This window comes from Tursiops truncatus, chromosome 8, assembly GCF_011762595.2.
Source record: "Tursiops truncatus isolate mTurTru1 chromosome 8, mTurTru1.mat.Y, whole genome shotgun sequence".
Classification (NCBI taxonomy): Eukaryota; Metazoa; Chordata; class Mammalia; order Artiodactyla; family Delphinidae; genus Tursiops; species Tursiops truncatus.
Window position 1 is genome coordinate 66629142 of NC_047041.1, and position 6765 is coordinate 66635906.

A 6765-nucleotide genomic window follows, 5' to 3' on the forward strand; every position below is an offset into this window, starting at 1 on the left:
CCTGGCTGGAGCACCAAGAGCCTTTCATCCACACGGTTCAGAATAAAAGGGAGAAAAAGTAGAAAGAAAGAACTAGTAGAAGTAGAAAGAAAGAAAGAAAGGAGGGAGGGAGGGAGGGAGGAAGGAAGGAAGGAGGGAAGGAAGGAAAAAAAGAAGATAAAGTAAAATAAAATAAAGTAAGATAAAATATAATAAAGTTATTAAAATAAAAAAATTATTAAGAAAAAAATTTTAAAAACAAAAAACAATGAAAAAACGGACGGATAGAACCCTAGGACAAATGGTGGAAGCAAAGCTATACGGACAAAATCTCACTAGAAGCATACACATACACACAAAAAGAGGAAAAGGGGAAAAAAAATCTTGCTCTCAAAGTCCACCTCCTCAATTTGAGATGATTCATTGTCTAAAGGAGGGAAGGAAGGAAAGAAAGAAAGAAAGAAGATCAAGTAAAATAAAATAATGTTATTAAAATAAAAAATAATTATTAAGAAAAACAATTAAAAAAAACAGACGGATAGAACTCTAGGATAAATGATGGAAGCAAAGCTATACAGACAAAATCTCACACAGAAGCATACACATACACACTCACAAAAAGAGGGAAAGGGGAAAAAATCATAAATCTTGCTCTCAAAGTCCACTTCCTCAATTTGGGATGATTCATTGTCTATTCATGTATTCCACAGATGCAGAGTACATCAAATTGATTGTGGAGCTTTAATCCGCTGCTTCTGAGGCTGCTGGGAGAGATTTCCCTTTCTCTTCTTTGTTCTCACGGCTCCCAGGGGCTCAGCTTTGGATTTGGCCCCGCCTCTGCGTGTAGGTCGCTGGAAGGCGTCTGTTCTTCACTCAAACAGGGCGGGGTTAAAGGAGCCGCTGATTCGGGGGCCCTGGCTCACCCAGGCCGGGGGGAGGGAGGGGCGCGGAGTGCGGGGCGAGCCTGCGGCGGCAGAGGCCGGCATGACGTTGCAGCAGCCTGAGGTGGGCCGTGCGTTCTCCTGGGTAAGTTGTCCCTGGATCCGGGGACCCTGGCAGTGGCGGGCTGCACAGGCTCCCCGGAAGCGGGGTGTGGATAGTGACCGGTGCTCGCACACAGGCTTCTTGGTGGCGGCAGAAGCAGCCTTAGCGCCTCATGCCCGTCTCTGGGGTCCGTGCTTTTAGCCGCGGCTCGCGCCCGTCTCTGGAGCTCCTTTAAGCAGCGCTGTTAATCCCCTCTCCTCGCGCACCAGGAAACAAAGAGGGAAGAAAAAGTCTTTTGCCTCTTCGGCAGGTCCAGACTTTTACCCGGACTCCCTCCAGGCCAGCCGTGGCGCACTAATCCCCTGCAGGCTGTGTTCACGCCACCAACCCCAGTCCTCCCCCGGTGCTCCGACCGAACCCGGAGCCTCGGCTCCCAGCCACGCCCACCCCGGCGGATTAGCAGACAAGCCTCTCGGGCTGGTGAGTGCTGGCTGGCACCAATCCTCTGGGCGGGAATCTCTCGCCGCTTTGCCCTCCGCACCCCTGTTGCTGTGCTGACCTCCGCGGCTCCGAAGCTTTCCCCCTCCGCCACCTGCAGTCTCCGCCCCCGAAGGAGCTTCCTAGTGTGTGGGAACCTTCCCTCTTTCACGGCTCCCTCCCACTGGTGCGGGTCCTGTCCCTATCCTTTTGTCTCTGTTTATTCTTTTTTCTTTTGCCCTACCCAGGTACGTGGGGGGTTTCTTGCCTTTGGGGCGGTCTGAGGTCTTCTGCCAGCGTTCAGTAGGTGTTCTGTAGGAGTTGTTCCACGGGTATATGTATTTTTGGTGTATCTGTGGGGACGAAGGTGATCTCTGCGTCTTACTCTTCCACCATCTTTCCGGAAGCTCTCCACTGACTTTCTTAGTTGGGGCATGCGAACTCTTAGTTGTAGCATGCCATGAGGTATCTAGTTCCCCAACAAGGGATTGAACCCAGGCCCCCTGCATTGGGAGTGAGGAATCTTACCTACTGGACCACCAAGAAGTCCTGAAATTATACCCATTTTACAGGTAGAGAATTTGAGACTGAGAAAGGGGTTAGGTAACATGACCAAGATCACATAGCTATTAAGTTGTAAACCTTGGATTTGAATTCATTCAAATATATTTCTTCTCCAAAATGGAATGCACAGGAGAAGCCACAATAGTACTACTACGTACCATTTATTCAACATAGATTGCATGCCTGGAAATACACTAATTGCTTACTTTGTCTACCTACCAATTTCATAAGTAGACACTAGTATTCCTATTTTACAGATGAAAAACTGAGGCCAATATAGGCTAAATAATATGTTCTCTTCAGAGCCAGTAGTTAAGTAGAGCTTGAATTTCCACCTAAGTCCATTGGACTCCCAAATCTCGTGCTTCTAACCAGTGCTTCTTAAACTCTAATGTGCCTGAAAATCACCCAGGGAATCCTGTTAAAGCAGATTCCTATGCAGTAGATCTGGGGTGAGGCTTGTGATGCTGCATTTCTAGTAAGCTTCCCGGTGATGCTGGTCCGTGAACCTCACTTTGGGTAGCAAGGCTCCTATGACGATGTCATACTGCTTCCCTGTCCTGCCAAGCCCACTTCATCATCTCCAAGCTGGCTCACCCCTGAGACCCCAGGAGGCCTCTTGGTCAAGCTCTGTTGTGATATGACACTCAGAGCTCATCCTTTTTCTCTTTCCTTCCTCTGAAAATGTTCATAATAAGGTAACTAAACAAATCCACCACCTGGCAGGTCATTAAAGGAAAACATGATTTTGCCCCCATGTGACTTCATTCGATTAATGATGCTGTCATTAAAGCCTATGACCATGCCAAGAAAATTAGTTTCAGGTGTTGGGTTGTTTTGGTTCTAGACTCATTCCTATATTTTTTAAGTGGAATATTTAAAATATTGTCACCTTTATTCCCCATCAGGGGCTTACAGCTCAGGCTGCCTAAGAAGTCTGACATATTGGAGGTCAGTGGGATGTTTACAGGAAGCAACAACAGCCATTTTTATCTCTTTCTATTAACATGAGGCTGCCCATTGAGAATGTTTCCAGAGCCATAGCATTTCTTGGGAGAAAGAGAAGCAAATGTAGCTTATGAAAAGTGCTGACAACTTCATAAAAGAACCCAAAGGGTGCTAACTAGGGATCTCCCGCTCATATTGTCTGCCCACAGAATGGAAAGCCTTAAGGAAGATTAATTTCCCCTCTCTAACATAGAACATTTATTTTGTAAACTCTGTACATTGTAAACAATGTTTCTTTTAAAACTGACATGTTTTCCCCCTGCAGTACCACCCCCTTTTATTTCCAAACTTATCTCAAACTAAACCTCAGGAACCCAGCTCTCACTGTAAGTTGTTGCAGCAGAAATGCAAAGAGAATCAAAATAAATCTTGTGGGTTTTTTTGGCCCGAGTTTTAGAGCTGTGTTTGACCTTCAACAATAAGTGTGGAAAAATGCTTACGGAGTAAGCTTGCTTCTCTTTCACACAGGGGTGTCTGGGCTGGAGCACTGAGGAAGCCATTCAGGAAGGAGACAAAGTTCATTGCTGGTGGGGGTGTCTGAGACGGTCCTTGTTCTGCACCCTGATCCATGGGTGGACATCCTAGGACAGGTGAGGAAACAATAGAAACTGAGATAGTTGTCCGAGCATTCAGTGTGTTCCCTCCTATGAGAAGGTTCTAGGAACTTATATGTCTTTTCAAATATCACTTTCTATTCACCATATTTTGTGTGTCAATAGTTTGGTCATTTTTATTGTTGAATAACATGATATCATGTGAATATGCCATAATTTGTTTATCCATTCACTTGTTGATGGACCTTTGGGCTGTTTCCAATTTTCGCTATTATGAATAAAGCTGATATGAATATTCATATAAATATTCATATAAATAAACTTTAATTCATATAAATAAAAATTCATATAAATAAATATTCATATAAATTAAATTTTAGAACAGTTTCAGATGTGTAGAAAAAGTGCACAGGTAATACAGAGATGTTCTATATATCACACAACCAGTTTCTCTTACTATTAACATCTTACATTAGGATCATGTATTTGTCACAGTTAACGAACCAATAGTGACACAATGTCAACTAAAGCCCATCCTTTATTCAGATTTCCTTCATTTTTGCCTGATATTCTTTTACTGTTCCAGCATCCCATCCAGAATACCATATACATTAAGTCGTCATGACTCCTTAAGCTTCTCTTTTCTGTGACCACTTCTCGGACTTGCCTTGTTTTCTCGTGACATTTGACAGTTTTGAGGAGTGCTGGTCAGATATTTTGTGGACTGTGCCTCAGTTGGGATGTGTTTCTCATATGACTAGAGTAGAGTTATCGGTTTTGAAGAGGAATACCATAGAGGTAAAGTGCTACTCTCATCACGTCATATCAAACGTACATACTACCAACGTGTTGTATTTTTTTCGATATTTTTTCTGCATCTTTTGAAATCATCATTTTGAAGTTTCTCCCATATATTCTATTAATGTTGTGGGTAATATTAATTGCTTTTCAAATGTTGAATCAACTTTGAATTCCTGCGATAAACTTCACTTAGTCATAATGTATTGTCCTTTTATATATTCCATGGCATAATTTGCTAAAATTTAGTTGAAGATTTTGTGTCTATGTTTATGAGTTATATTGTGATTTTATTTTCTGACAATATATTTGTTGGTTTTGTTATCAGAGCAATGCTGTCCTCATAAAGTGAGTTGAGAAGTGTTCTATTTTCTGGAAGAATTTGTGTAAGATTGTTATATCTTCCTTGAATGTTTGACAGGATTCACTGCTGAAGCCACTGGGCTTGGGATTTTCTTTATTAGAAGGTTTTTAATGGTAAATTCCATTTCCTTAATAGATATATGGCTATTAATATTTTTATTTCTTGAGTCTGTTTTAGTATGTTGTTTGCAAGTAATTTGTCCATTTCATCTAAACTCTCAAGTTTATTGGCATAAATGTGTTCATATTTCCTTATTATATTTTGAATGTCTATAGGATATCTCCTGATATCCCTACTTTCATATTTTATATTGGCAATTTGAATTTTTTTTCTCTTTACCTTCTTTCTTACCAGAGGTTTATCAATTTTAATAATATTTCAAAGAAGCAACTTTTGGCCTTTTAATTTCTCCTAATGTTTGTCTGTTTTCTGTTTCATTTATTTCTGCTTTCATCTTTATTATTTCTTTCCCTCCTCTTCCTTTGGTTTTACTTTGTTTTTTCCCTAGCTTCTTAGGTGAAAATTCTGAACTTTTTTTTAAGGCTTTTTTTCTTTTCTACTTTAGTTTTTAAAGTTATAAATTTCACTCTAAGCACTGCTTTTGCTGCATCTCACACATTTTAATACATTGTGGTTTCATCATCTTTTATTTGAAACGTTTCCCAATTTCTCTTGTGATTTCTTCTGTGACCAATGGATTATTTAGAAGTGTGTTATTTAATTTCCAAATATTTGGGGGAATTTTCTAGATATTTTACTGTTATTGATTTCTATTCAGTTGTCTGTTGTAGCTAGAGACTCTACTCTGTAAGATTCTACTCTTTTGAAATTTATTGCAAATTATTTTTTAGTCTTGCCATGTGGTTTTGCCATTTCTTTTGCAAAAGAGATAAAGTGTATGTTCCTGCCTTTGACTTTCAAGTTCTTATGTGACTTGCTTTGGCCAATAGAATGGGGTGGAAGTGGTGGCATGCTAGTTTCAAGCCTAGGCACAAGAGGGCCTGCATACTTCCAATTGCTTTCTGGAAGTTTTCTCATCCCTGCGAAAAGAACATGCCAGGGCTACCCTGCTGGCTCAGGGGAAGGGTGTGAAACACAGGAGCAGAGCCTAGTCTTAATCAGCAGATGTCTAGCCAACCTCCAGATCTGTGATCGAAAATGAATAATTGTTGGTTTAAGCCACTGATAGTTTTGAATGATTTGTTACACAAGAGCTAACTGATACAGCCACTCTCCATGACAGGTGACTGAGTGGATGCTTAAGACCTAGCCAGCCGGTCTGTATCCATTCCAGTAGGCGCTCCTGCTCTTTTGGACTGAAGCACTACCTGGCCTTTGTCTTCGTCCTTCCATTACTTTTCTTCCCTTGGAACAGTGACAATGGACATCCGTTAGGGTGTCAGCCCGATGAATGTGTCCATGGGGTTGTCCTGACATGACTCCTATGCAAAAAGCTCAGGCGTCCTGGATGCTGCATCTGGCCAGAGAGTGCACATGTGTTGGACGAGGGGCATAACCGGGCGGTGGGGCAGAAGCTGATGAATCTCAGTGTTTTTTTGCAAGGATTACCCAGGGCAGTGTTGAGTAGAGTGTGCAGTTAAAAGCTGCTACTAGCATGCAGCACCTTTATATTGGACCCTAACATTCACCCATGAATTTGGATTCCATTAACTTCAGGATGTCATTTCCTTCCTGTGCTAAAGGTTGATAACCTCCAGTCTGCCAAGGATGAGACTTCTGGTCCTGGCTTTGCATCCAGTTATTCTCCCTATATCTTTCCTGGCATTTCCAGTTTAGTAGGGAGGAAGGGGGACTGCAACACTTTCTAGTTTTCTATCTAGTTTGAACCTGGAAGTTCCAACTTTTCCCATGTTGATGTTGATGTGTGTGTGTGTGTGTGTGTGTGTGTGTGTGTGTGTGTGAATGCAATGTGTAAATGTTTGTATGTCTATGTACATACAAGTATACATACACATTCTCTCTCTGTGTCTCTTGATAGAGATAGCTATATACACATACATTCATATATATGTATGT

At 41.6% G+C, this 6765-nt stretch overlaps 1 long non-coding RNA gene across 1 annotated transcript; it reads left to right on the forward strand.

The window, feature by feature from the left end:
* The first annotated feature begins 209 nt into the window (after nucleotides 1-209).
* LOC141279262 (uncharacterized) lies at nucleotides 210-4850 on the forward strand. The gene is made up of 3 exons (XR_012333233.1): nucleotides 210-1443; nucleotides 3481-3602; nucleotides 4693-4850. It is a non-coding gene; the product is annotated as an uncharacterized lncRNA (long non-coding RNA).
* Nucleotides 4851-6765: the final 1915 nt, after the last annotated feature.